The sequence below is a fragment of the Apostichopus japonicus genome, chromosome 9 (genome assembly GCF_037975245.1).
Source record: "Apostichopus japonicus isolate 1M-3 chromosome 9, ASM3797524v1, whole genome shotgun sequence".
Lineage (NCBI taxonomy): Eukaryota > Metazoa > Echinodermata > Holothuroidea > Aspidochirotida > Stichopodidae > Apostichopus > Apostichopus japonicus.
In genome coordinates, this window is record NC_092569.1 from 5,175,589 (window position 1) to 5,202,281 (window position 26,693).

General features: G+C 36.8%; 1 long non-coding RNA gene across 1 annotated transcript in view; it reads right to left on the reverse strand.

Annotated features, from left to right (window-relative positions):
* LOC139974586 (uncharacterized) overlaps positions 1 to 25,751 on the reverse strand; it is an 88,581-nt gene extending 62,830 nt beyond the window's left edge. The window contains exon 1 of the long non-coding RNA XR_011795514.1: positions 25,485 to 25,751. This is a non-coding gene — a long non-coding RNA (uncharacterized lncRNA). The remainder of the gene's footprint in view (positions 1 to 25,484) is intronic.
* Between the last annotated feature and the right edge of the window lie 942 nt (positions 25,752 to 26,693).

Here is a 26,693-nt window from a genome sequence, read left to right on the forward strand (position 1 = left end):
CACTGTCCTTGCCGCGATAAACCTGATTTTTTTTTTAGAACCTACATTTCGTCCATAAGCCTGTGGACTACTCATCATCATGTAGATTACGATGATTTATAAATGAATGCATATAAAAGAAAAGAAGAAAATTCTGTCAGTTATCAAAAGCGAAATATATATATATAGTCGAAGATGTAACATTTATATGCCATCACGAATTATCACGGTAGAGTGCTCACGCTTTTCATATAATCGCCACGTTTGTTCTCCAACTCGCCTTTTTGAGAGTTTCTTTTTGCATATTGCACTTGTATTCACATGTGACAATGCGGTAAATAATAAATGAGTTTTGCCTGCATATAAAAGCTTAAGAAACTGCACGTTTTCAAAATATTCTAACGAATAGAAAACGAGTGATATTTTATTGTTAGTTAAATGCGGCAAAAATAGGATTTATCTACAAAGATTTCCAAATATAAAAGATCTCCTTAATGATATCGTTATTCTAAGTGTTATGAAGCGGGTTCAAAAGAATTATTTTTTGCTTTAGACTTCTTTACACGTCGTTTCTATGGAAACCCTGTCGTAGGCGTGGCAAACAATCGTTTTTTTTAATTTTTTTTTTTTTTAATTGTGCGTGAGCGGTCAAACAGTGGCTATATATAGGTTTACATAGTTTTACAATAAGGGCATGATATATATACCGTATCTATATATATATATATATATATATATATATATATATATATATATATATATATATATATATATGTATATATATCAGATATATATATCAGATATATATATCAGATATATATATATATATATATTATATATATATATATATACATATATATATATATATATATATCAGATATATATATATATATATTATATATATATATATATATATATATATATATATATATATATCATATCATATATTATCGCGTCAAACAACTCTGGCCAGATATATTCACTCATATTTTGTTATTTTTTCTATTTTATATATTTTTTTACCCCAACTTTACAAATTCATATCTTCGTGTCATAGCATGCTGTCGGAATGTAAACTTTACCGAATGATGCAGAAAGTTTACATTTTGTTTTTGTTTTTCATCAAACACCACAGCATTTACATATAAATTGAAGTCAAGAGAATGCATATATATAACGTTGATAATAACAATCATGGCAAATTGAACTTCTCACACATGGTTAATTATCTTCACGACTTCACAAAGGCAGACATTTTCACAACTTCTCAATGCCAATCGGTGAATACAATAGTTTACACATATTTGGTGAAGTATGCTTTTGTAAGACATTTAATCTATAAAACAAGACCTTTACATCTTGTGTGAGGGTTTCAACAAAGAAAGGGGGTTGTGAATGCGGAGAAGGAAGGGGGAGAGCAGGGGAAGGGAAACAGCAGGGAAATGGGAGGGTGAGGTGGGCAGGTTGATTACCAACACACTGCATGGGCATAACATGAGTTATAGGCGCCGATATAGCCACGTCGGGTCCCCTTGGCCAGGGACAATAATATGACAACGCGCCACCTTTTTGCACTTTTTGTTTTTTCCTTAAGTACTGTATAAATGAGTAAACAATTTTTTATACCAAAGTTGCAAGGCCATTATATTTCCCGGACCCTATGCGAGGCTGTTCCTCACCAGAACCTCTCGTTAGACCTGGTAAGCGTGCAAAATACTTCAAAACCATGCATCGAAATTTCGACTTCCAATCTCTAAAGTTCGAAGTTTAGTTTAAAGTCAAAATTTCGAGTTTTATACTCGAAATTTCGAGTTTTATAGGTTTAATGTCGAGTCCGTTAAGTCGAACTTACAACTTGTTGAAAGTTTTGTTATTGTGCGATGTCTCATAAAACCACCGTTATACTGTATACGTCTAACTATAATTAACCCAGACTTAATTTAATGGCATTTTGGGCACAATTGGCGTCCAATATTACACTTTCATAATTGACTGCAACAATTTACGTTAAATATGAAGATATTTTTGAAGATGATTTCAAGCCCATGTAAAACGGAGATTCTAGTATTTTAATCTGGTCAAAGGTCATTTCAAAATAACCAAGAGACTCGTGTATATTTGAATCATACAAATCTGTGTACATTATGTTACAGCTTAGCCTCATCAAAGTAAAACAACACAAAACTAAGAATTTATTCCCATACTTGAATTCCCCTCTCCTTGCCCCCTCCCCACCCCTCCCCCTCTCAGCCGTCCTAGAAGTTTCTATTGTACACACCAAATATTCATTTTATTAACAGAATACCTATTGCATTCAGGCTATGCAGATGGGGATGGGGGGGGGGGGGGCAGGGTTGAAAAGTTTTGGTAAATTCGTGAAAGTGCTTTAAGGTATATATTGCGTGCATATATATAGAGAGATATACAACTTGGGATATTCTGCTACCCGAAGCAGTGACAAAGTTTTGTGTTGGTTTCTTTGTACACTATCGTATATATTCTTTACGAGCTCCTTCAGAAGAGTTTGTAATCAGTTAATACCTCATAGCATCTCTTACAATGATTTCGTCGGGTGTTAATATCATTTTTTTTAGTTTCCGTTATATTGATACATTAATGTTAAGTCGTTATAACATTGCTTCTTGATGTTGCAAAGTCACTTTGCGGGTGCTTATTTTTTTCCTTCTTCTTTTTGTCAGACTACCATATTGTCACGTACAAAGCGTGCTTCAAACAGCCAATCAGCGTTGGCCTCTATTGATCAGCGTGACCTTAAGTAAACAATTGTTGCCTTTGCTGATTGGCTATTTTGGCTCGTGCCGACAACTACTCTACCCAATCCGATTAAAATCAAGTTTGCTGATTGGTCGAGAGCATGCGAGCGTCGGAGTTGTCATCACCTTTCGTCGCGTGCCATGCAAATTACCCACTTCTTTAGTTGATTGGAGTTATTCACTCGTAAATAAATTCCAAACTCACAAATTGGCGTGGGGTTCATCTCCCCAAAAATCTCTCGTAAAGTGATTTTGTAGCCTTGGGGCTTTGCAACTTTACAGTGCCAGCAACTTGTTTGCATTATCGATTTGTATTCAACTTTCTCCAATGGCTCTTTTATAATATTTTTTTCCCTGCCATAAATAGAGGGCATGGCAGTATATGGCTGCGCCAAAAAATTGTTGAGACATTTAATAGGGGGAATAAGGACTGATAATAGTTTGACCTTTCTACGGAATCCACGGGGAGTACAGGTTAAGGACATTTTCCCTCTTCTTTTATATTTTCATTTTTTTTTTTTTTACATAAATGGTTTGAATGGTCTAAAAAATCTGGAAATTACAGTCAGAAACGGTCATGGCCAAGACCTTCGGTTTATTTGAAGTTCGTAGATAGAAGGTGTATACATAGGAGTGACCGCGTTGTGTTTGTAGATCGATTGCTATATATTGTACATTGATGAATGGGTTGGGTCGCCTTTTAATCTTATTCTTAATTTCTTAGTTTTGATACGGAAACAACAGCTTATCGTCAAGGAAATGCTAAAATACTACTAGCGAATAGGTCAATCGGTAAAAACCAAGTAAAAAGTTCTACTTCCAGCTGAAGTGTTTTTTCCATATTTAAAGAGATAGCGGCAGGTGGTACAGAGAACCTTTTGCTACCACAGCAAATTAATTAACTGCTTTAACCTGTAGTTACTAGCCTATATAGGTTTCTTGTATCTGTTAGGTATTTATTTCTGTACAGCGCTTTGAGATTTTATTGGAAAGCGCTGTATAAATGGCACATATTATTTTCGTTATTATTATTGTGATTCTACTGGTGTGTGAAAGCGTATTAACTGGCTTTGTATAACTGTAAATGAGGGCGCATTACCAAGTATTATGATTGTACAGAGTGCACCCCAGTGGTCGAGTGGGACGGACTTCGGTCTGTGACACAAGGTCCAAGATTCGATTCCTACCTTCGCCTGAGTGAGTCCCAAGAAGGACGAACCCGGTCATGAAGTGGAATTTTTCTGGTGTGTTGATCTTTATTAATTTAAGATATGTCTGTCATACCAATGTCTACACATTTATATATGGTTATGGCTATAAGGTTTTACACATTTTCAAACAAGGGAATTTTTTCGTGGACACTTTATAAATGGATGACTAATGAATTTGAGTCTTTAAAACGTATTATTTATATAAGGTGGGAAGTATACACTTATTTCGCCCACTTCTTTTTGGAAAGTAAATACATGAATTAAAAATAACGGGAGGGGGGGGGGGGGGGGTTAAACAACTTTGCTCATCATATGAAAAAGCTCACATACGGTAGCCTATACAGTACATAGATCAGCGCTGAAAATAATATTTTAAAACAAACTCTAATTTAGCCGGTTCATAAAACGGTCATCGGGGAATCTGAAACAAGGAAATCTCCCATCACTTGTTGTCATGCCACTGAAATGTATGGATGACCTGACACGTGATTGCATCGTTCGAAAGTAAATGCCCCCAAAACAGCAGCAGATCAAGCGGAGAACAAAATATGTCAGAAAACGTAAGTTTACGATATATAAAATGTCCTTAACAACTGAGGCGTTGTGAATATGGACCAATAAGATCAGAGGGAGAGAGAGGTGGAGAGAGAGAGAGAAAAAATAACGTTAGAAAGAGGTAACATTGGAAGAAAGGTGAAATATTAAATAAGTGAACGTAACACCACAATGATGCTTAAGACACGATAGTATGCAGGTAAAGTGTAGGATGGCCTTTAATTTAAGGATAACTTTAGGCAGAATTTTAATCCTGATATAGGACTATTTGATATTCCAAAAAAGAAGAACAGTTTGTGTTCTATGTTCGTATATAACTTTTCCAGTTTTTTCAGATATTCACCTTCGAAATATGCTGACTACCTTAGTCTTATTTTATAACCCATTGAGGTTTGTGTGCATCTGAGGAACTAACATAATGGTCTGTGTGTTAAACTTTATAGTCCAGTCGCTTTAACTGATGACCATCAGCTCTTTAAAGGGACATTTCTCAAAAATAAACAGAGTTAAAGAAAAAAATTGTACTGATGGTAGTGTATGTTATTTACCCAAATATCCAAATCAATTGTGCCTAAAGCCATTTTTCATTGTATTCCATATGCTGAGTTCGTTGTGTCCTGTATGATTACAGGACTGTGTGTGAACAGATGGATTGTGTACACAATGGCTTGAATCAAGGGGTCATTTTCAACTGGCCCCTTCTTTAGCCATTTGGAACGCAGCCAAACGTATTTTTGTATAATTTATATGGAGGTAAATATCATAACTTTAATCAGCTGTTGTACTATAGACCGTTTTCGATGAACTCCAAATGATAGGAAATTTTAGGGAATTCCCCTGGGTAGATCATTCAGACGGAAGAACGATGGGTACAACCACAACCCTTCGTGCATGAATATCGCTGGGCCTATATGCTCTCGTACAATATCGAAGGTCTGATGATCGCTCAACGCGTGAAACTCTGAGTTACAACTACTAGTGTTCCACTAGTCTCAACTAGTCTCAACATATATATATATATATATATATATATATATATATATATATATATATATATATATATATATATATATATATATATATATATAAAGCCTATATAGCCTATATAGCCTATATATATATATAAAACCTATATATCCTATATATATCGCCTATATGTAAAGCCTATATAGCCTATATATATAGCCTATATATATATAAAGCCTATATATATAGCCTATATATATATATATAAAGCCTATATAGTCTATATATATAGCCTATATATATAGCCTATATATATAGCCTATATATATATATATAAAGCCTATATAGCCTATATATATAGCCTATATATATATAGCCTTTATATAGCCTATATATATAGGAGGGATTCAGAAAGGAGGTCCAAGCAGGAGGTTCCAACCTACTTGATATATTACTTCCAAAAAGATTTCATGCCGGAAAAAATGTCATTTCTCTCTCTCTGTCTCTCTTCATGTGTTAAAACAAGAAAGTTACTGACAGAAGACTGTGAAAAGAGGGAAAACAAATCACGTGTACTGTGTTCTATATAGCCAGCTGTTTTTCGAAAATTAGTTTCAGAAAAAAACAGTAAGTTTCGAAATATGATAGGTCGTTTTATCGCAATCAGTGACTCGTGGTAGTTTCAAAGAAACTGATATGAAAGCAGTTGCACATGTACCCACCACCCGTATTAGACGTTTACAATTACATATTATCACGTTTCTTGTGTCTTGTACAGCAGACAATAGATTACAATAACGGTGCTTACTATATTAGTGTATCAATCTAACGTAGCGAAAGAGGAATTGGAATATATCCTAGTACCACCGTCACCATCTTCGGGGAATTATAGGTGTACATTATATACAACGACTTCGAATAGAACAAAACCAGTTTTGTTCTTATTTCTTCGTTTCTTCTGTTTAGTTTTCATTATGCTCTCTTTAAAAACTGGAAGCTTCCAGACAATGTTTAGATTTTCTCCTGCCATAAATTCTGAATCTGAAAAGCTGCACAGACTTTCTCCCCAGTTGCCACATTCATAGATTTTTTTTTATCCCCTAAAGTAGAGGAACAACTAATCGGGCCATTTATTTGCTCTAATCTAATTCACTAGCTCCCCAAATTAGGGACAGATTTGGAAATGACATTTTAGATTCTTCAAACCTTTAATCACGAAGCCTTACACCCCACTGGCCTCCTTTGCCGAAACCACACAAGTGTCCCTATTTATTCTCCAAATCGGATTATAGGTCGCGAGCGCGCGTGGGTTCGTAAGCCTTATTTGCATAATAATAGATTTAGTCTTTAACCTAATCCACGTGGCAGGCTTGGGGCACGTGCCATTCTTCAAGACCACACGAATGGATTATTTTCAATTGTGTCTATCTGGAGGAAATTGGCAAGTAAATCGCTTGTGACCCCTACGGTCCATTGACATTTATTTTTTCAAAATAAGTATTTCATCAAGAACTGGAGTGGGTTTTTATTTCTCTTTTTTTCCCCCTCCTTTTTTTTATCCTTGTTTTGCGTTGTCTTCTCAAATTTATACACAAAATTGGTTTCACAATTACTTTTGGGAAATGAAACGTCAAATGTCCAAAGAAGAAGTGGTAAAAAGTTTAAAAACAACTACAAACACGAATGTGGGTGTGTGTGTGTGTATGATAAGGAATTGTTACCAGTTAGTTGCCATGCGATCGTTATTCTGTTTATATATTCGTTTTTACCAGGCCGGTATATGTATGTGAAAATGCATTTTAATTAGGCATTTTACGTTACTCTCTATAAACCTACGTGTTCACAAGGCACTTTTACCACATTCTTCGAGAATACGTTTTATCAACGTACTGTACCACGTTCTATACATTCACATCTAAATAAGTGACCAAGTACGAGTACCTTAAAGGCTACCGTACCTTTTTTTAAATTTTTTATTGACGTACGATTTAGTCAAGTATGGTAAGTCAGCTTCTGTTTCATTACAATAAAATATAACTGCAATAATATCATACTGAAATATTTTCCAGCTGTACTCAAGTAAACTATAGTGCAGAATTAGGTAAGAACTCTGAAGTTCTTTCTCCTCGTCAAAAGAGGAACAACCTCATCACTAAAATAACGTTAAGCGTTGTATGAATTCTTTCTTATCGCACAAAAGAGGTATAGCCTCTTAAGTGAGGACAGTAATAATTCTCATATTCTTATATGCAAATGAAGTTATTATGACCCTTGTTGTACATATGTATTTTAATACTTTCTATACTGTTTGATAACAGATTCGCTGTTTCTAGTGCCATCCCTTAAGCAGGGTCGGATTAATGCATAGTCTAACTTTAGGCTATAAAGTGAACGACATTGTTGTTGGGTTCTTTGTATTGCACTTTTTTGATCAAAATCAACTGAAGAAGTTGCTTATGACGAGGAATTTCAGAAGAGAAACAAAATTTTTGGTACACAGTGATGGGTGGCTTATGAATATGGATAATGTATAATTATCTATCAATGTTTATGTATAGGCTATATGCATAAAAAAAAAATGGCGGGAAGGTAATCTTGTTCTAAACTGATACATTTGCACCTGCTTGTATCCGTTTAAGCTGAAAAGTCTCCTTCCATCCTACTCCTTCTTTTGTGACAGAACGTCATTATCTCGATATTTTCTACATCCCTGGGATTTTTCTGATCTAAATCGACACCTCTATGTGGCAGAGGGTGTGTAGGAGGGGTGAAGCAATAACAGTGAACGCGGCGAAGGATCGTGGGTGCACGAATTCAAGTTTGGATGCTTGAAACAAGTTTGAAAGGGCCTCTAGGCCAGCTGCTCTCCAACAAAACCACAGGCACACGACATTTCTTGTACCTATTGTTTACGTCCTACCAGCACCTGTCGCTCGCGAGCCGCCAACAATAGGCACATACCGTCACCTTCCATTGTATTGTTCCCGGGGTGTAATTTGCTTCAGCACCTTGGGGTTCTAGTATTTGGACAACCCTTGAACCCTCGGATTAGGTTCCCAGGGCAGGTGCTGGAAACAGAAGAACTTTCATACCAAAAATAATAATGATAGCCTAATATTAATTTGAAAAAGTATAAAATGACCTCGCGAAGGAAGAGATCAAATTTACAAATGGATTGAACTATTCAATGCAGTGAATGCACGTTAAAGTAATATACCACCGGTTGGAAAACTTAATGTTATTATTTACCACACGGTAAACTTAAAGTTTTCTGAATCTAAATATATCGTAACGGTTGAAGCCTGACATAACTAATCAGTTTTGTTAGTATATGAGTCAGCAGTGGTTAACTTTGATGGACTTAATCATGGACTAATATAACAAGAAGTATTCAAAGACAAAATATGACAGATTTTAATGAAACTGTTGAGTTACTAAAACAATGGACTGTCTTTGCAAGAACACAGCTTGAAGGCAGTAGTCTTAATTTAATACATTTTAATTATGTTTCATTCCATTTTTCGTGATATTAAAGACATGATCATTGTTGCCAAATTAACTATCTTCCACAAACTGACTGCTTTAAGACTTCTGTATAGTATAAACAAGACGTGCAGTGATCGTATTGACAAGTATATAAATATCCCCTCTATATGGATATGGGGAACGGTCTCGTCGGGTTCACGTTCTCTTATGATATAGCCTACAAGTTATGTCATAATGACGGTCAACTCTGCGGGATTGTTTTAAATAATAATTTCTCCTCTTCAGTTATAAACGTGAGACCACTGTCACGTTCTTGGCTGCAATATCCCTTATTCACATGATGCTCCTTTGTTAATTTTCTGGATGCACAAATTCATGGCTTCTGTTACTATTTTTAGTCCTATGAAGTAGGTTAAAGTCTATGTTTGTGAGTAGTGTCTGACTTCACCTATATCCCACATATACCGTATATATGAGATGGGGAGGCTATATGGGTGAATGTTTATAGCATACCTTCCCAAGACAGTAAAGGAAAGGCGATATTAGGGGTATATACACTTTAAGAGATTTAGCACCTTCATCTCCACCCTTTCAATTCCCCCCCCCCCACTTTTGAACATCCCGTCGATTACTAAGACCAATGTGTCTAACCATCACTGCTATGGTCAAAACATATATACAATCATTCCATTACAATAGGTACAATTTCGCGACTGCATGCCTGCACGTCCCTATAGCATACACAGAACTAAGTGTAACAATTGTGTTTGAGTCATTTGTTACTTCATTAAGGTTACTCATGCATACATTCACTCTGTAATAATGTATACACACATGTGTTCATATTTTGATGATTGCTACTAAAATTCTTAATGATATGTAGGCTACAATATAACTAGGCGTAATTAAAATGTTTAACTGATTCATTTGACGAGGACATCAAAACTATGGATCCTAATTTATGGAGTGAACCATAAACGCTACTGAGATGATTTGATGTCAGAAATTAAATTTAAAATCGATGAAATTAAAGCAGACACCCGACCGTACATATAAGACCGTCAACCATGCTAATTAACCTGCATTAATCAACTTCCCCTGAGGAGAACAGACATTTATGAATATCAAAGTCCGAAATTTTTTTTTCTGTATTGAACGTGAAAAGTTTTCCTTTGATGTTGTTATTACCGTATGGCGTGTGTATACCCGTGCAAAGTTTTTATCATCCCGGGTTCGACTATAAGAGGTATTTAGCGAGAACCAGGCATACGTAGGGGTACACCTGCTTCTTCTTTCAATATTTACCGTTGTTAAACCTATAAGATGGAAACCCTGGCTGTTTGGATATGAAGACTGCCTGCAGGTCTTACTTTAGTAGTAACAACCGTTATTTTACGTCATTTCTCGCTCAATCTAGAACCGACCTCAGTAAACAGCTGCAAGTTTAAGACAACCAAACCAAATGTTTGATCAACGCGCGAGATGTACTCTTGGTCAGTTTGTTTTGATTCTTACGTTTGAGTTTGGTTCATTATTTTTCAAAGAGGTCCTATTCTATCGGTCATGGCTAGCATTCTCACCCGTACTTTCTGAAAAGCATCCTGCAACCCCGCAGCACGCGTATGGAGCAACCGTTAATCTTGATTGCTTTTCGAGTTGGCACGAAAGGACTTTTATTGAGTAATCTTACAGTAAATTAGTTTGTTTGAACTCTTATAAAACCCCTTTCTTTTCTTTTCTTTCTATCTCCGTTCCTGTTTTTAATACTATGCGCCTTCTTCATGTGCTTGTTTGCCTTATTAAGGTGGTCAAAAGGAGACTTTTTCTATAAGTTTAGAAGTAAACATGGCTATAGCTCCCTTCATTGTTCCCCTTGATTGAAAACAAGATGACTCTATACATATTGTACTCTTTTAAGCAGGAGGGAAAAGGGAGGGGGGGGGGCTCTGTTTTTGATTTCGTCAACAATTTTAACAAGTACCGTATATCAACTAAGAGTTACTAAACTATAAGATCGTAATTGATGGAACTAAGACAACCTCCCACATTGTGTCATTTTTTTTATCAAGCAGGACAGGCCCGGAACCAGGTTGGGGCGCCCGTTCCGCCTCGTGCAGACAATTGTCCATCTCCCCCACCCCCTCCCCAATTTGTAACAAGTAGCAGGACACAACTATTGTGTCCCGCTTTAAGTGGTTTGTGACCCTACTTAAATTGTTGACATACCCCAATTCAGAATTCCTTGCATGGCTACGGGCATGTATGAGGTTAATGAAGCTAATTAAACATTTCATATTTCGTCGCCCGAACACTCTTTCCATATAATTTAAATATTAATCTGATGTCATTATCAAACTGGAAAACTTTTTTGTCAACATCAACTTCATTATTTGATAGTGTAATGTATAGTGTGTAACAGTACCTGATAGTGTAATATAGTGTACAGCAGTACCCGATAGTGTAATATAGTGTACAACAGTCCCTGATAGTTTATGAAAAGGAAAATCGATTGAAGGTACATGATATAGACTGAATGTTTTACTCTATCAAGGAAAGAAAGCAGGCATACTGGTACAACCTATATGTGTTTAAACTTTATATCGCATAGAAATCATATCTTGTACCTCCGTTTTGATCTGAGGAAAACTAAACATAGGCTGGAGGTAGGGGTGGGGTGAGGTGAGGTGAGGGTTTGGGCAAGAGGTGGAAGTTGTAAATTCAATACTTCGACATCACTTGTCTGTGTATCTCTTTAATGAGAATATGTGTGTGGACGCACGGTCGCTATTCCCCACCCATCGTTTAGTACTACGGTGTTGTGCTGAGACTGGTTCGCGAATTCATTCACCCCTTCGACCTGAGCTATGCTGTCACCTTGTTGCCGCTCTTCATGAGGTATCACCCCTCCCCTCCCCTCCCCGCCCCCACCCACCCACCCGTAACTTCTCACAGAACACGGCAGCAGAGGGTTAGGGCATCTCACAGAATATAAGAATAATTTCGGATAGGATTATAGGACCAGACAAACTTCGCCTATAAAGAGACTTTGTAAAATCTGTACCCTCCCCTCGCGTACCTAAAATGATGTTATAAGCCTCCACTATCCCCTATGTAGGTTGGTTTATGTGAAGTATAGGTGACCTTTTAGGGGACCGGCGCAGGATAATTACCGGTACCAACATCTTCTACCGGACTCACTGCAGTGTCACAAACAACCCCATCCGGACTTATTTTCTACCACTTCCTGTAGAATGACTTCTTGTTTGGGCGGGAAGTGTTAATTTCTCTTCATTATAGGAGTATATAAAGTCACACAAACATCCAAAACATCTTGCGAACAAGACTAAACATAATGGGAATTCATTTCTTCATTTCCGGGAGGGCGATTTCTGGTGATATTTCCGGAAGTTCTTAATCAGTTCCATGACGTTCAAAGTTTGAAAGTTTTGAAAGTTAACTAGAGGGAAGTCACTTGCAGATAGACCTATATACTATAAGGTATCAACCACTTAGTCTTAATTTGTGTTGCGTGACATTTCCGTTGACAAGACAAACTTTTCTTTCACAAATACATGTACAGTAGGTGGATGAGCCTGCTGAAGACTACGTCGGTGGATGTACTATATTATGTTGCAATACATCATTTTGCATGTTGATTCTCCTATGTTCAAAATACGTTCTTTCCGCAAAGTCCCTCTGATGATCTGAGAACATGCATGCTAGCAAATTCTTAAACTCGGCTTAAAATTTAGTTCAGTCCATGAGTTGTTTAAGTACTCCACGTACATATATATTAAAGTGCAGAAAACCAACAGTGATCAATGGTAAAGCATTGACTCCCAAAAAGTTGGACTCCTTCACGTTTCCTTAACAATAATATGAAAATGAACAATATTCTTAATTCCATATTTTACCGCCGCCTCCTAGTTCTCCTAGTTCCCCGGGCCTCCCAAATGAACAGCGCCGCTGGATGCATTCTCTCCGCCCCTGCTCCCGTCCCTCTAGTTAGGTCTGGGTATAGAACACAGTGCCAAGTGGATTCAAACAATTTGCAGTTAGATTTTGATCGATAGTCTGTTAAATTATAGACCTCCCTATGTCAAATCTACCTTCATGCAAAAAAAACTACCGCCCTCCCCTCCCCGCCCCCCCCCCCAAAATAAAATGAAAATGTAATTGAATTTGTCAACTTGGGAAATGTATGTTGCTCACTGTTAACAAGGACGAGAAAACTCGTTATTTATAGATATTGTTTACTTGTAAGAAAACAACCGGAGCCATATGGTCAAGTGGGGATGGTATATCTACTTCCTTTATATAAGAGTATTGGGGCAAGCAATTGGTGTGTCTATACCCTTCTTTAGATGGAAATCAATTTTCTATAGCCTACTTGTCCATATGTTACAAGCTGTGTGGCAAAAGGAATCAATTCACACCGCCCCAGGAACTTTAGAATAATCCTTTTCATTGTACGTATGTTCCAACTTTATACGGGAGCCCTCATGTCCCGCGTGTGTACATATACGTTTCGTCCTCACTGTTTGATTACAATGCACCGTTTAATTTACATTATATTGTGGAAAGATGATGTTCAACCATTTTCTGAATGATCTATACGGAAATTGTTATATGTCTCACAACATATAGGCCTATAATGAGACCAGGGAGCTGACATTTATGGTCGGTAGTTAATTGATAACCAAGCTCACATGCATGCACTGAAGAGTAACCTACCGCCCTAAAAGAAAACATGGAACATTTATATCACATTAGTTTCCATAAATAACATATACACACTGACTTTGAAAACACAAATTAATGTTTTCACCGAGGCTATGACTTAGTGAAGCATTGAAAGCAATACTCAATGTATAACGGAGACTCGTATATCTGATTTGTAATATAATTATAGTAATTTTTGTTTTTATTTTATTTGAGATCGACTACGTGAATAAGTTGTACATATGTTTATCTTTTTCCTTCCTCGGGACAACGCTAACTATTTGCATGGAAACACTCTTGATTGTCTGGGTAAACATTTGACTGCATTCGAGAATAATTTAAACCGATTTGTCAACAACCATGTATGTGTCACATTCACAACTCTGGGTTAATATTTCACCAAATTTTGGACAAGGGTTAAACCTGTCTGATAAGATAAGGTACTTCGACGTTCGAACTAGGAAAAATATATTCCAACCTGCTCTGAACCACCCCTCCCCTCCTCCCCCCGGTTCAGGCGACGTTTTGTTATATGGGGATTTATTATATATTTCCTCATGTGAAAAACAATCAGTGTTATAATGATTTGCACTTAATCAAATTCCCAAAAACATGATTTAGAACTATGTACGCCGAACTATATCTATATATTTATATATATGTTTCATGTTTACTGCGCATCATCCTGTCTAGCTTTGTGACGCTGTAATTAACTTCCTATGTCCTACACATGTGTATAACATTTCACTGCGAGCACATATAGTAGTGATTCCAACCACTGTATCCTTGGCCGCTGTGATTGTTTCACAGATGGAAATCTTTTATATCAATTAATAGTTGTCGAAGACCGTATAGAGATACCTTGCTCAATACAATTTTAATAAATGCACTTCCTGTAACTTTGCGAGAGCCGACTCCTAAACAAAACTGAACAAAAGAAGTCGGTAATCGCTGGTTCGTGGATAGGAAATTAAAAAACTTTGCTGAGCGATTTCACAGGAAGACTCTTTAGGCCAGGATTAAGTAAAGAATGTTCAGTATTTGACTGTTGCGAGCCTTTGTGTTCCAATCGAGTTGTCACTTTCCGGTGTCAACTTCCATTTCGGCAATTACATGCATGGGTTAAAAAGCCAAAAGATTCCACTTAACATGCAAATCCTTAACGAATTTTCATTTCTTTCTTGTTCTCCTTGACTTACAAATCTAATTTGAAGACGATTGAAGTACGTAAACTAATAAATGACAAAAACAAAATGCATGAAAAAAGTGCGTGTGTTTGTACGATGTTTTAAACATCTCCAAAAACATCGCGTACCATTAGATAAGTAACAAGGTGAGTGAGTGGATTTTATTACAAACACAAGTATTTGATCACTTTACTTACAATATAATGTGATGTGTTCGGGAATGGGTGTATACCATTTAAATTTTAAAATTACAATGGATCAGACTGAATGACTTCTTTGTATATTTTGATTTTAACCAAATGAACGTTCATTAGCTATGGTAATTTATTAATTGCATTCCAGCAGGGAGATGCTCTTGCAGAAAAACTTTTTTCATAGTCGTCTTAAACACACATATATATATATATATATATATATATATATATATATATATTTATATATATATTTATATATATATATATATATATATATATATATACATATATATATATATATATATATATATACATATATATATATATATATACGTTATAAATGAAACACAAATAGTGGATTTTGTTTCTTCAAATTTTTGAGGGTAGCATATCAGATATAACCGTCCAGTTTATTCTCTTGTAGATATCTAACCTTGAGAGGAGAATGCATTCTTCAGTACCCTTGTCTTTCATTTAGACCTTTTTTTTTGGGAGAAAGTAAAGGGGGGGGGGGGCTAAAACCAACTAGTATAAAAAGTATTCTTTAGTCAGTGACATATTTCTCAAGGACTTAACTTCGCTCATGCAGAGTCTCTGCCTAGCGAGACAAAACTTTTTTTAATTCCGTCGATGGAGTGGTGGTAACAAAGCCAATTTACAGCAGGAAAAAAAAAAGTTTTAAAACCTTTTCGACGGAATTCAAACTTAAGGGCAGGGTTATTTCCGTCTGAGTGTATCCGACAAAAGCAATTTGAAGTTATTTGCGGGTAACTGCGAATTGACAGACGCGATTCAATTGGCCCTAGCAACATCTCCAGATGGCGCGAGAACAAAGATACTGAACCCGTCGGTGGTTGATGGTGCAGGGTGCAATGGACATCTCACTTTTTTTTTTTATCTTTTTTTTTTTTTATCGTGTCATTATTCCGGCTACAGTACACACACCGTTACTTGGTTACAGGATCAATTACGCGAGATGATGGCACATGGCGAAGCAAAGAGATGAAAAGGGAACACTAGGATGGCTCTATGAGGGGGGCTTAAAGAGAGTAAACATTTTTGTTCAAATGACAATAAGGCACGCGCTGGCACGCGAAGAGGACAGAAAAACAAACGGTCGATAAGATTAATTTTACAGTGGGTCCTCCTCGCTGGCATGATCTTGTTACGAAGTGAATGTAAATAGATTCCAAAAAAGGGGTAAGAGATGGTGCTGTTGGTTGAGCCAACTTGAAAGGACTAGACTGTATAGTGCTGAAAAGGTGTTAATTGCCAACGCGTGCCGCTCTTTGTCCAAAAACCAATTATTTCAGTCTCTTTTTCTTCTTCTTTTTTCTTTGTGCGGTCTCTTCTAATCTTCTTCATCTCCTTGGTGACAGTCAAATCTGACGTACCAATTGAGTTACCAAGTATACATGAAAAACTCCATTTTAGCCACCCCCCCGCTCCCCACACACACACCCTATTACGTAATTATACCGTAAGAGGTTAATTTTGAAGAATTCTGTATAATACCTAGTCCAGATATTCATCATATTGCTGACCGCCCTCACTGGTCCTCGGCGATAGCGACCTGTACCCCATGCATAGCTCGCGCCCAATTAGCCTTCATTTTTTTTTCTTTATTATATAAAGTCTTTGATATAAAGTTTTGAAAATTAACATATAACCGATATATAAACAGGTTCTCTTATTAAATATTATCTTGAGTCATTTCTGGGTGTGTTCCAATGCACGCTGGCTAAACATAGACGTCACCAACAAAAGTAACGTGTGAGATTTCATGCAAAACTTAATATCTGCGAAAGAAAGAGAGAAAAGGACGAAGTTGGAGGGGGACTCTCCGATGAGCCCCTTATTATTCCAATTTCAGGTATCATATAGCCCCTCCCCTTCCAATGCACCAATACCGGTCTCGCCGCCCCCTTTGCAACCGTCAACGTCAGCATACGGCAACTATGCAATAAACCGTGTCATGACTGGAAATAGGCATGCGCCTCAAGAAGATAGGACGGCGATGATTGTCTCGTTACGTTTTTGTGTTGTCAATAACTGATTTGCATTTTGTGTTGTGTTTATTACAATCTGACCATGTTACCATGTACGTTCAACTGTTGAACGAAATACCCGTGGCTGTCCTTTTATAAATCTATGATGTTATAGTAGTGCACTATATGATCTGAAAACCTTTTCTTTGTTTTTCTTTTCATATTTTGAATGGCGAAGTGCTAAAAAGTGATAACATTTAAAAGAAAGTCATCATTACATGCATGATGCCATGTTAAAAGCTTCAATATTTCACATTCAGCATTTGCTTAAACCCATCTCTATTACAGAAGAAAAACATTTGCCTAAATAAAGAAACAAATTTAATAAACATGAAGAACATGTGGTCCGACGATGTCATATTTAAACTTGATCAAGTCGTCAACTTTGTGCGTGAAGGAAGATTAGACCATTTCCGCAGTGATATCTCTCAAATGAAATAAAAGTCATAGCTGCTTGGGGAAGTTATTCATCACAGTATATACCTTTACAGCAAAAATCCAACGTTTGATTTGTGCCTCCTTAATCATTTTGTCTCCTTAATCCTTCGAAATCGAAGAAATTAGACATAACGTGTTCGAATGAAACAATACAATATAATTCAATTTGTGAGAATTGACGAGATAGGATTAAACAATTAATATAACTCACTAATTGGGATCATATAGTTGGTTGTATAGCTATGTCCGTAGACGTTTTAAGTAAGATTGAGGGGGTATCCAATTATGTGTGAGAATATCACGTGACATAATTATACAAAGGTACAACACAACACTATACAATTCTATGTGTTCTATATTTGATTCCATTTCTTCGGTGACATGTATATAGTAACTTTCAAAATGATTAACTCCCTGAGACTTATTAAGAGGTTTATATAGTCTACTTCTGTCAATAATACATAATATACTCTGAACATTTTACTCTGATGATCAAGTTCTTTAGAAGTTGAAAGCCACTTCAGAAACAAAGAAGTTATCAATTACTAGCATGCAAAATGTTCGGTTTATCATAATATTAAAGGAGCGTTCCCACGTCTAAGGACACGAACCTTACTCTCTCCAAGTTCATTTTACATATCAGTATGAAATGATAACACAAATTCGTGAGATAACTGTGAATGCTATTTTATTTTACTACACACTTTATGCTCAACGGCCATCGCTGTAGTTAGCTTTATATTTTAAAATTTCCTTTTGGCGGCAGTCTGTCATTTTCTGAGGTGATTTTATCCTTTTCTTGTGATATAGCGCACCTTTTTCATATACCGTAAAGCTGATTAGAGCTTTTTTAAATTAAACTTTCGTGTTACATTGAACAACTTTAAACCGACAGTAATTGCTCTCTTTCAATGTACAGTATGTGCAATACTAGTCTCACAAAAAAAAAAAAAAAAAAAAAAAAGATTTGGGAGGTCAAAAGTTTATTTCTTCTTAAATGGGCCTTATGCGCTATGGTTAGTTGTTCAGTAAATGAAGTTAAAAAATCTCTTTGACTTCAAAATAAGAGTAAATAAGCCGATTTTGTTGATTCTCGAGTCCCGGTTCGTGAACGGAAGGTCGATTCAGGGGTTTAAAGCCCATCGAATGTGCTCAAAACAGCGGGTATGAGATCTTAACAGGGAGATAAGGGAAACACTATATATCGAGAAATTGAATAGAAGAATTGTGTTTAGTCTAAGACTTTTTCCCTGCCCCTTGATAACCTCTAGCCATCTGTCCATTTAAAGAGCATCTTATTGTTCGGGATTGAATAGAGTCGATCCTATATACACGATGTCAAATCCTCTCATTATTTAACTTTGATTGCATTCAGAAACATGACACACGCGAATACGCTTTGAAAAAGGTATACTTTGAAAATGGTAAATCTTTAAGACGATCGATATTACGTAACCAGGCTGGGATATGAATAGAAATACTGACAAAAGGCACGAGAGGGCACGCGCGTCCATTGTGCAACGTTTATCAGGTATCTTCCAAATGGAATAAGTTCTTCCCATGACGTAACACCATCATTATCACACGGTAAAAACCGTCTCGTCGACTGGGTTAATAGTGGTCAAATCGTTTGATTTTCTTACCCCCTGCATCCTCTATCTAGGGTGACTTTTCTTAACAAAAAGTTTCCTTAGCTGTATACGGGTAAGTTGTTCTTCGTTAGCATTATCATCACATTCAAGTTGACCAATGATGATGGTTTGGAATTTTTCTTTACCTTAAATTGTTTAACCTCAAACACCCATCCACTGAACTGAGCTAACTAAGGTAATGGGGGTTAGGGGTGGGGTAATCGAAAAGGCAAGAGGGATGGAGAGCATGGCAGAGAATCCATCAACTACGAGGGATAGTATATCTTCCTTTATTGGCATTGCTCTCTCGCTTCTGACACGGCCTTCTTTTTCCATGGATCTGGGCAAGATCAAGCCACCCCTCTCCGCCAACCCACTACCCCCGTCAAAAAGTTAAATTTCATCAACCATGCGTATGTAGGCAAATGATCACTGTTGTTGTTGTTTGCTTGCATTGCAAAGCTTCCAAAGTTCGTTACTTTAAGTCCAAAACTAACTAGTTAATAATGAATAACGAATAACCGATGTTTTTGAAGATGCTAATGATCAGTCCATGAATGCGTCATCACACTAATACTAGGTCTATAGTTTGTCTGCTCAGTGAAGCCCTAAACTTTATATATTGCTATACCAGGGAAATTCCTGATTAACCCGCCGTGATCCTTTATTTGTTCTCTTCTCAGTCTGAGTCTGGGTAAGTCCAACCCAACCCACCCCACACCTCCAACCCACCCCACACCTCCAACCCACCCCACACCTCCAACCCACCACCCACCTCTTCAGGTATTACAATAACAGGGAAATTCCTGGTTAACCTGTCGCATTTAGTACCGGGTATTGCGTCTTCCTACCAGGGATGTGTTATTTAGTGAGTCTCAGACAGAGCTGTCTTTCGTTGTATATTAGTCAATCTAAATAACACATCCCTGCTCCTTCTGTAAAAGACCGATCTATGGCGGGTAGCAACAGAAAGGAACAATTAATTGGAAAGAATACTATATGATGTTGTATGCATGGAAGCTTTATTAATTAGGGCCTGGAAGTGAAGCAGATAGTTTCATGAACGTGCAGGGGTAATTGTGACAGAGGCTTAGAATTGAAAGGTTAAATAATTGATGGTCATATTGATTGAGTGGGTGTGTATGTAGACCCACAGACATCTATGTATGTATATGTCATGTATGAGGGGCCGGGTGGGTTGGGGGTGAGGTGAGGGTGGGTTTTGGTGGGTTGTATAGTGTGCACGTTCGTAATGAGTAACTTTAACGACAACACATCACAGAGATACACATTCATGGTTGACCATGAACTGCTTACTAGATCCGCAGTAATTGCTCAATAGAAACGTATAATTTTGGTAATGGTCCAACGCCAATTGAGGTCAACGTAGGTCAAGGTTTTTAAAACTGCTTTGACTAGTTTACTTCAAAGTACTACTAATATGGATACCGTGTTATTAAAGAATCACTGTTAGTGTCATTTACCTTCAGAAAGCATGTTATATGAGGTAAGACAGTACTGTAGTCCACCGATCTTGCAAGCGTTGCGCTTGAATTGTGCGTTAAACATATTATTCATAATGTTACATGACATATTCATAATGTTACATGACATATCATTCATAATGATACATGACATATTATTCATATTATTCATTATATAGCCTGTATACACATCTCGGTATGACATTATCCTGGTTTGTTGTACGAATAAGATCAAAATATTTGGTGTGGAAGAGATAGAAGAGGGCTTTTAAACATGATGAAGGAATCTATAGGCTTCCGTACATAATTGCTCTAACCCAGGCGAAAACTTACGAAGCAAACAGCCAGGATTGGACTCGAAGGCCTATTTTATTATATTTTTTACAAGTTATATATATTTTGATGAAGTTTTTTTCTATTCACGTGTGTTAAGTGGTGTAAGATATTTTTTTGTGAGTGTATAGCGCTACATGGAAATATATTAAGTATACCACAATCCTCAGGTGAAACACACGAACAGTAATCTGGTTACAATTTGGGCTATAGAAGGTAACCGTGTGTTACATCATTCTCTCAGTCCCATATATGATATATTGATATGGTTAGGCCAGTATATAAATTAACTTTTTCATGTTTCCTTTCTCTGTCTTTTACATCTCAGATTTTTTTAGTCAGAGTTGCTTCAGAGAAACAGTAAAATACAAGAACAAAACTTGAAAAGTCAGGTGAGTAAAGTTTCTTGTTTCCATAGCCTAACTGAATCCATAGACCCCAAATGTTCATTTTCTTCAACACCTCACTGAGACATGCATTGAATCGCTTCATAACGACTGTCCTCGATGTCCTAGAATAATTTGGAAATTTTGAACCTTATTTTTAGCAAATTTAAGTTTTCAACACGCTTGGCATTGTCAGCATGTTTAAAATCCGTTGGCGATTACACAGTTGACATTTTAACAATAAATCCACCCCCAAAAAAAGAAGAAGCAAATATAGCACAGCAGTTATTGACTTTTGATATATGCAGATATATGTAAAATGACGAATAAATGTTGTATTCTGAAATCCAAGATTCTCCCACCCTTCCGGGTAAGGAGGGTTGGGGGGGGGGGATATATTGACCTCATTGGGCTTATCTTCTAGCTGGGATAAAATGTATAACTTGCATCATTGTCTCGAAATTATAGCATCTTCTTGACCGTTCCAAAATACAAATATAGGTTTTTCGCTTTTCTGCATCAGCTCAGTAAGCATGCAGTACACCACGCAGGGATAAACTTAACTTCAAGATGAGAACGTTTGAACGCAATTAATCTTGCGTTCCCTATCAAAGCCGATTCCAGTGTGGGTTTAGGTTGGCTACGGTCGGAACAAAAAACAAAATAAACACGTATTGTTATACGTATTAACAAACGTATTGGTATACGTATTAACATACGTATTAACAACACGTATTACGAACGTATTGTTTTACGCATGCACAACGCCTTTATATATACCATTAATATTTGTTGCGGTTCTTTATTTAGCGAACGAAACTTGAACCCCTTGCTTACGATAACGATTATTTTTTTTGAAAAAGGTAACGAAAACGATGTACTGTCCTTTGTTTATAACTTTTTACACAGCTATATTGGTATCAAGTTGCGTTATGTATAAATCACTCTTTCAAAGTTCATCATTATTTTGAATAAATTCCTTTCATTTTCGTCATGAGAGACAAAATGTTACAGATGAACATACCGACTGATTTTAAATTCTATACTTCTAAATAATCTTTTTCTACTTCAAAAGTATTTTGTTATTCAATTAGCCGCGTTATTTTGATTAATTTGATCGGCTCGCAATCCCGTTCCACTTATTACATTGAGCCTGTAACAATGTGCTCATGCATGACGGTGTTCAGTGAAATACCATGCACGTGTCGAATCGAAACGTGGACTACATTGAATTTTTAATACACCAGAGAATATGATAATTTGGTCAACTACCGCATTCAGATATGTTCATTCATATATAAGACTAATTAGCTGGTATTTATCAACAAGACTGAACTGTTTTACTCACTTCTTTGACGTAGTTTGTTTTGCGCAGTTTATAATTAAAAACACATAGTAAACAAACACACTTCCCTTTCATCAAAACATTCCATTCTATCAATAACACGTCTTGGCCTTCTTATATCCTAAATGTTTGTTATTGTTTGCTGTTTTCGATTTATTTTTTTTTGGGGGGGGGGGGGCTATTTTTCATGGTTACGCAATGCATTTCTTAACTAATGACGTCACTAGTTTCACTCTCACTTAAAGATTTATCCTCTAGTTGTGGGTGTATTTATCGTAGAATTTTTAATTTCGAGAAATGTAACAGAGAATTAAAAATGATACAAAAACAAAATCACGAGGAATGATCAATTTGATCACATATGGAAAACACAACCAAAACTGTGCTGAATTTCCTCAGTTTTGAAGAAGAAATAGTATGTCGATGTACTTTGAGTGAAAAGCCTATTTCATGACACAGATTTCTTCTTGTTTTGCTTCTTTTTTTACTTGGTATGGACAATTGTATCGAAATAAAACTTTCCCATCAATGGTTCATGTAGTAATGTGTAGAATGAATTCAGCATGTACTTTACACACCAGAGGCAGTGGGGAGTAAGTTATGATACGAACACAATACCCACGCGTATTTATATATATGGATCCTTCAATAGGTGAAAAAAAGCACCTTTCGATCAACTTTGTTGGGGTGTAGTAACAATATCGTACATACACACCAGTTTCAAGTACTTACACATTAAACATCGTGTTGAATTGGGGTATGCATCGTATCATAGGAACTAAAGTTCTTCATGAGAGCCCCACATTGGTGCTCACAAAGTCCACAATAGGGTTTTTGAAGTTTGTTCTGTCAATATTTAACTGATATTAACGCCATTACAATCTTTACTCGTTAAACTATACCGCTTCCATGGTCGCGTGGGCAAATATTTACACGCGGTTTTGCTCGCGTGGGTTCGCCGTATATAGTAACAGTTACTTTAAACTGGTTGCAATGGTGTAGCGTGTTTGTTCGTTTGTAATATACATCCGGAGGGTACAGTTTAAAGATCAAAAACTTGGAAGAAAAGAAAAAAAGAAAAAAAAAAAATTAACAACCCTAAGAAAAATATAGACGACACCACTCTGTAGTAAATACTTTGATAGATATTAAACAACAGATCAAACAAAACGATGTAGACTCATTTCAGCCGTTTCTATACAGCCAAACTGTAAGCAAAAACATACAGTTTGAAAAACCAGGCAACCTCAACTTCGCAAAGATTTGTGATTTTTGTTTGTTGCTTTTTGTATATTTGTTGTGGTTAAAGTCTTGATGAAAAACGACGCTCTTTATCTCGCTTAGGCAGGTTCGGCAGCAAACATAGACCAACCTTGACATACTATAAGTATGGGTTGGAATTTAAGAGCCCTACAAAGAAACAATGAAATGAGGCTATGCGTTTGCCTCGATTATATATATATATATATATATATAGGTCTCTTGTTCACACACAAAATAATAGTCACCCACTATAGACCCAAAGAATGCATTTTTACTGCCGCACCCATTAAGGAGCATTCCTTCGTTGAAAATATTATTTGCTTAATGAATATATTAAAATTCATGCACGGATCCAAACCCATATACTTTTGTATACTTTTAGCAATTTTATGAATTTCAAAGTTTGGAGGCCATATATTACTGCATGGGAGACCTTCGGATATCAGCTTTTTACGTTAAATCTGCAAAGCATGGAATGTGTAAATGTAAGAGAAAAAACTGCGTGCTAATGGAATTTGCTGCGAATAGAATAATTAATTTTATTAGTCACTTTTTGGAGCTTATGTATGTTATGAGTGAGACATTTGGTAAAAGTATAACGGTTTAGTTTGATCAGTTGCGATGACATTCCGTTTGTATCAACAACTCGTTGAGATATAGGACTTAGGTTATGCAGACTATCGTACAGACAATACGTTAAAATAATTGATTGTGTATATTATAAGTCGGTCATATGGGTATGGATATAGGACACTGGTTATGTGGGATATTCGCAACGTTCGGAAATCGGACAGTATAGATATAGCACACTTCTAGGGGGCTTATCACAATCAAGGTTATTTACAAGTAATAAGTGATTCCATTATAGATTCTCAACTATATTTGCGCAACACGCCCGTAGAGAGAGTTCGAAGTTTTTTGGAGGGTGGGGTGGGGTGGGGGTGGGGTTGGGGGGTCAACAGTTGACTAATGCCCATACTGGAAATAGAAATTTTCACAAATTTCTTTTTCAAAATTATGATATTATTTCCATTGTTTTAACTAGACTTGGTTAGTACGGTACAAGGTGAATAATGTTGCCAGGTAGACGACTTTACCTGTGTGTGTTGTAAAAACTGGAAGAAAGTTTTTTTTGGGGGGGGGGGAAGGGAGGGGCGGGGAGCAAGTGACCCGTGCGCCCCCATTGTTATGGACCTGGGGGACAAAAAGATGCGTTCATATCTCTGTTAACTATAGTTCCTGATTGTGATGCCTCAGTATGGCTATGCAGTACCTAATACAAACAAAGGCGTTGCCAAGACAACCTATAAGTAACGAATTTTAATATCACATGTAAAGCTGAAGTAGTTAACGAATAAAGACTTCTGTATAGGTTAATATGATTTCTTACGAAGTATCAAACAAACAACTTTACTTCAATAATCACTTAGTGATTCATTTTACTCTTTGCGTCACATAAATAACATTCAAATAATCGCCTACCTTTATGGTGGTTTTTGACTCGTTTGCTCAAGAAAGCTGTTTGACTCAGTCCATATTCCCCGAAGAAGATCCTGCTAGGATCGAAAGGTCAGGCCCTTTAACTTCAATAAATATTCTTGGTAAGAAGTTTGGTTTCCTAAAGCTTTGTCCACTTACTATAGGACTAATACTATTTACCCCAAAGAATCGCAAACCGATATTATAACGAACCCGCATAGAGCTACATGAAATATTTGAACGCCTGCTTGACTATGTTCCGTATAGCACGTATATATATATTTGTATCGGGTATACTTGGCACGCGCGAAGTGTTGTTAGTAGATATATATGGTAATACCTGTCAAACAACGAAAGGTTAAAGTATATCTTTGGCTCAAGATCCACACTCTTATAGAGATAGTTAAGTTTTGTTTTGTGAAAGATATATTCATATTTCAATTGCGATCTAAGTGCATTCATATAGTAGTAATCGCTGCTATATTGGAGTAGTATATATGCATGCAGCAACACACAAAATGGGCTATCACACTACAAGTCAATGAAAATAATTATGTAGAACCAAAACAAACTTTGAAATCGTTAACGAGTTGCTATACCTATTGTTTACTCGTTAATGGGAAATTTCAATCACAATATCGTCATATATAGTAGAATAAATTGATGACGATCGTTAACAACACAGCCTACACTATGCAGATTTCGTCCAAGCAAGGCTGAATTACTCAAGTCCAAGCATCAACATCAATGCGTAACTTCAACTTTCGTCATGTGACGTAGCCACATAGGATCGGCCAGGGAGATAAGGCGAGGAAAGGGAGTGGGTGGGGTATCAAAATGTTATATATGCTTTACTCCAAACTATTTATCTGAAAATAATACTACATAACCTGTCAATTCATGATACCGTATATTTTAACACTCCACCTGTCACAGAAAAACGTGGAGTATAGTATCCACAGAATAACACACGGTCATCCTCTGTCCTCCCTTCACCCCCCCCCCCCCACCCTCCTGATACACACGCTGGGGTGGCTGAGATGTACTTCACGACTTGGAAGGTTTAAGGATTCAAGTACAGGGTCGCAACCACGTGTAAGCTACACGGGGGGGGGGGGGTTATAAAAACCAGGATAGCCTGCACCCCCCCCCCCCCACCTCCTCCCAGCCCATACACTAGCAGGCAGAATATATCTGAGTCGATTTTAGCAG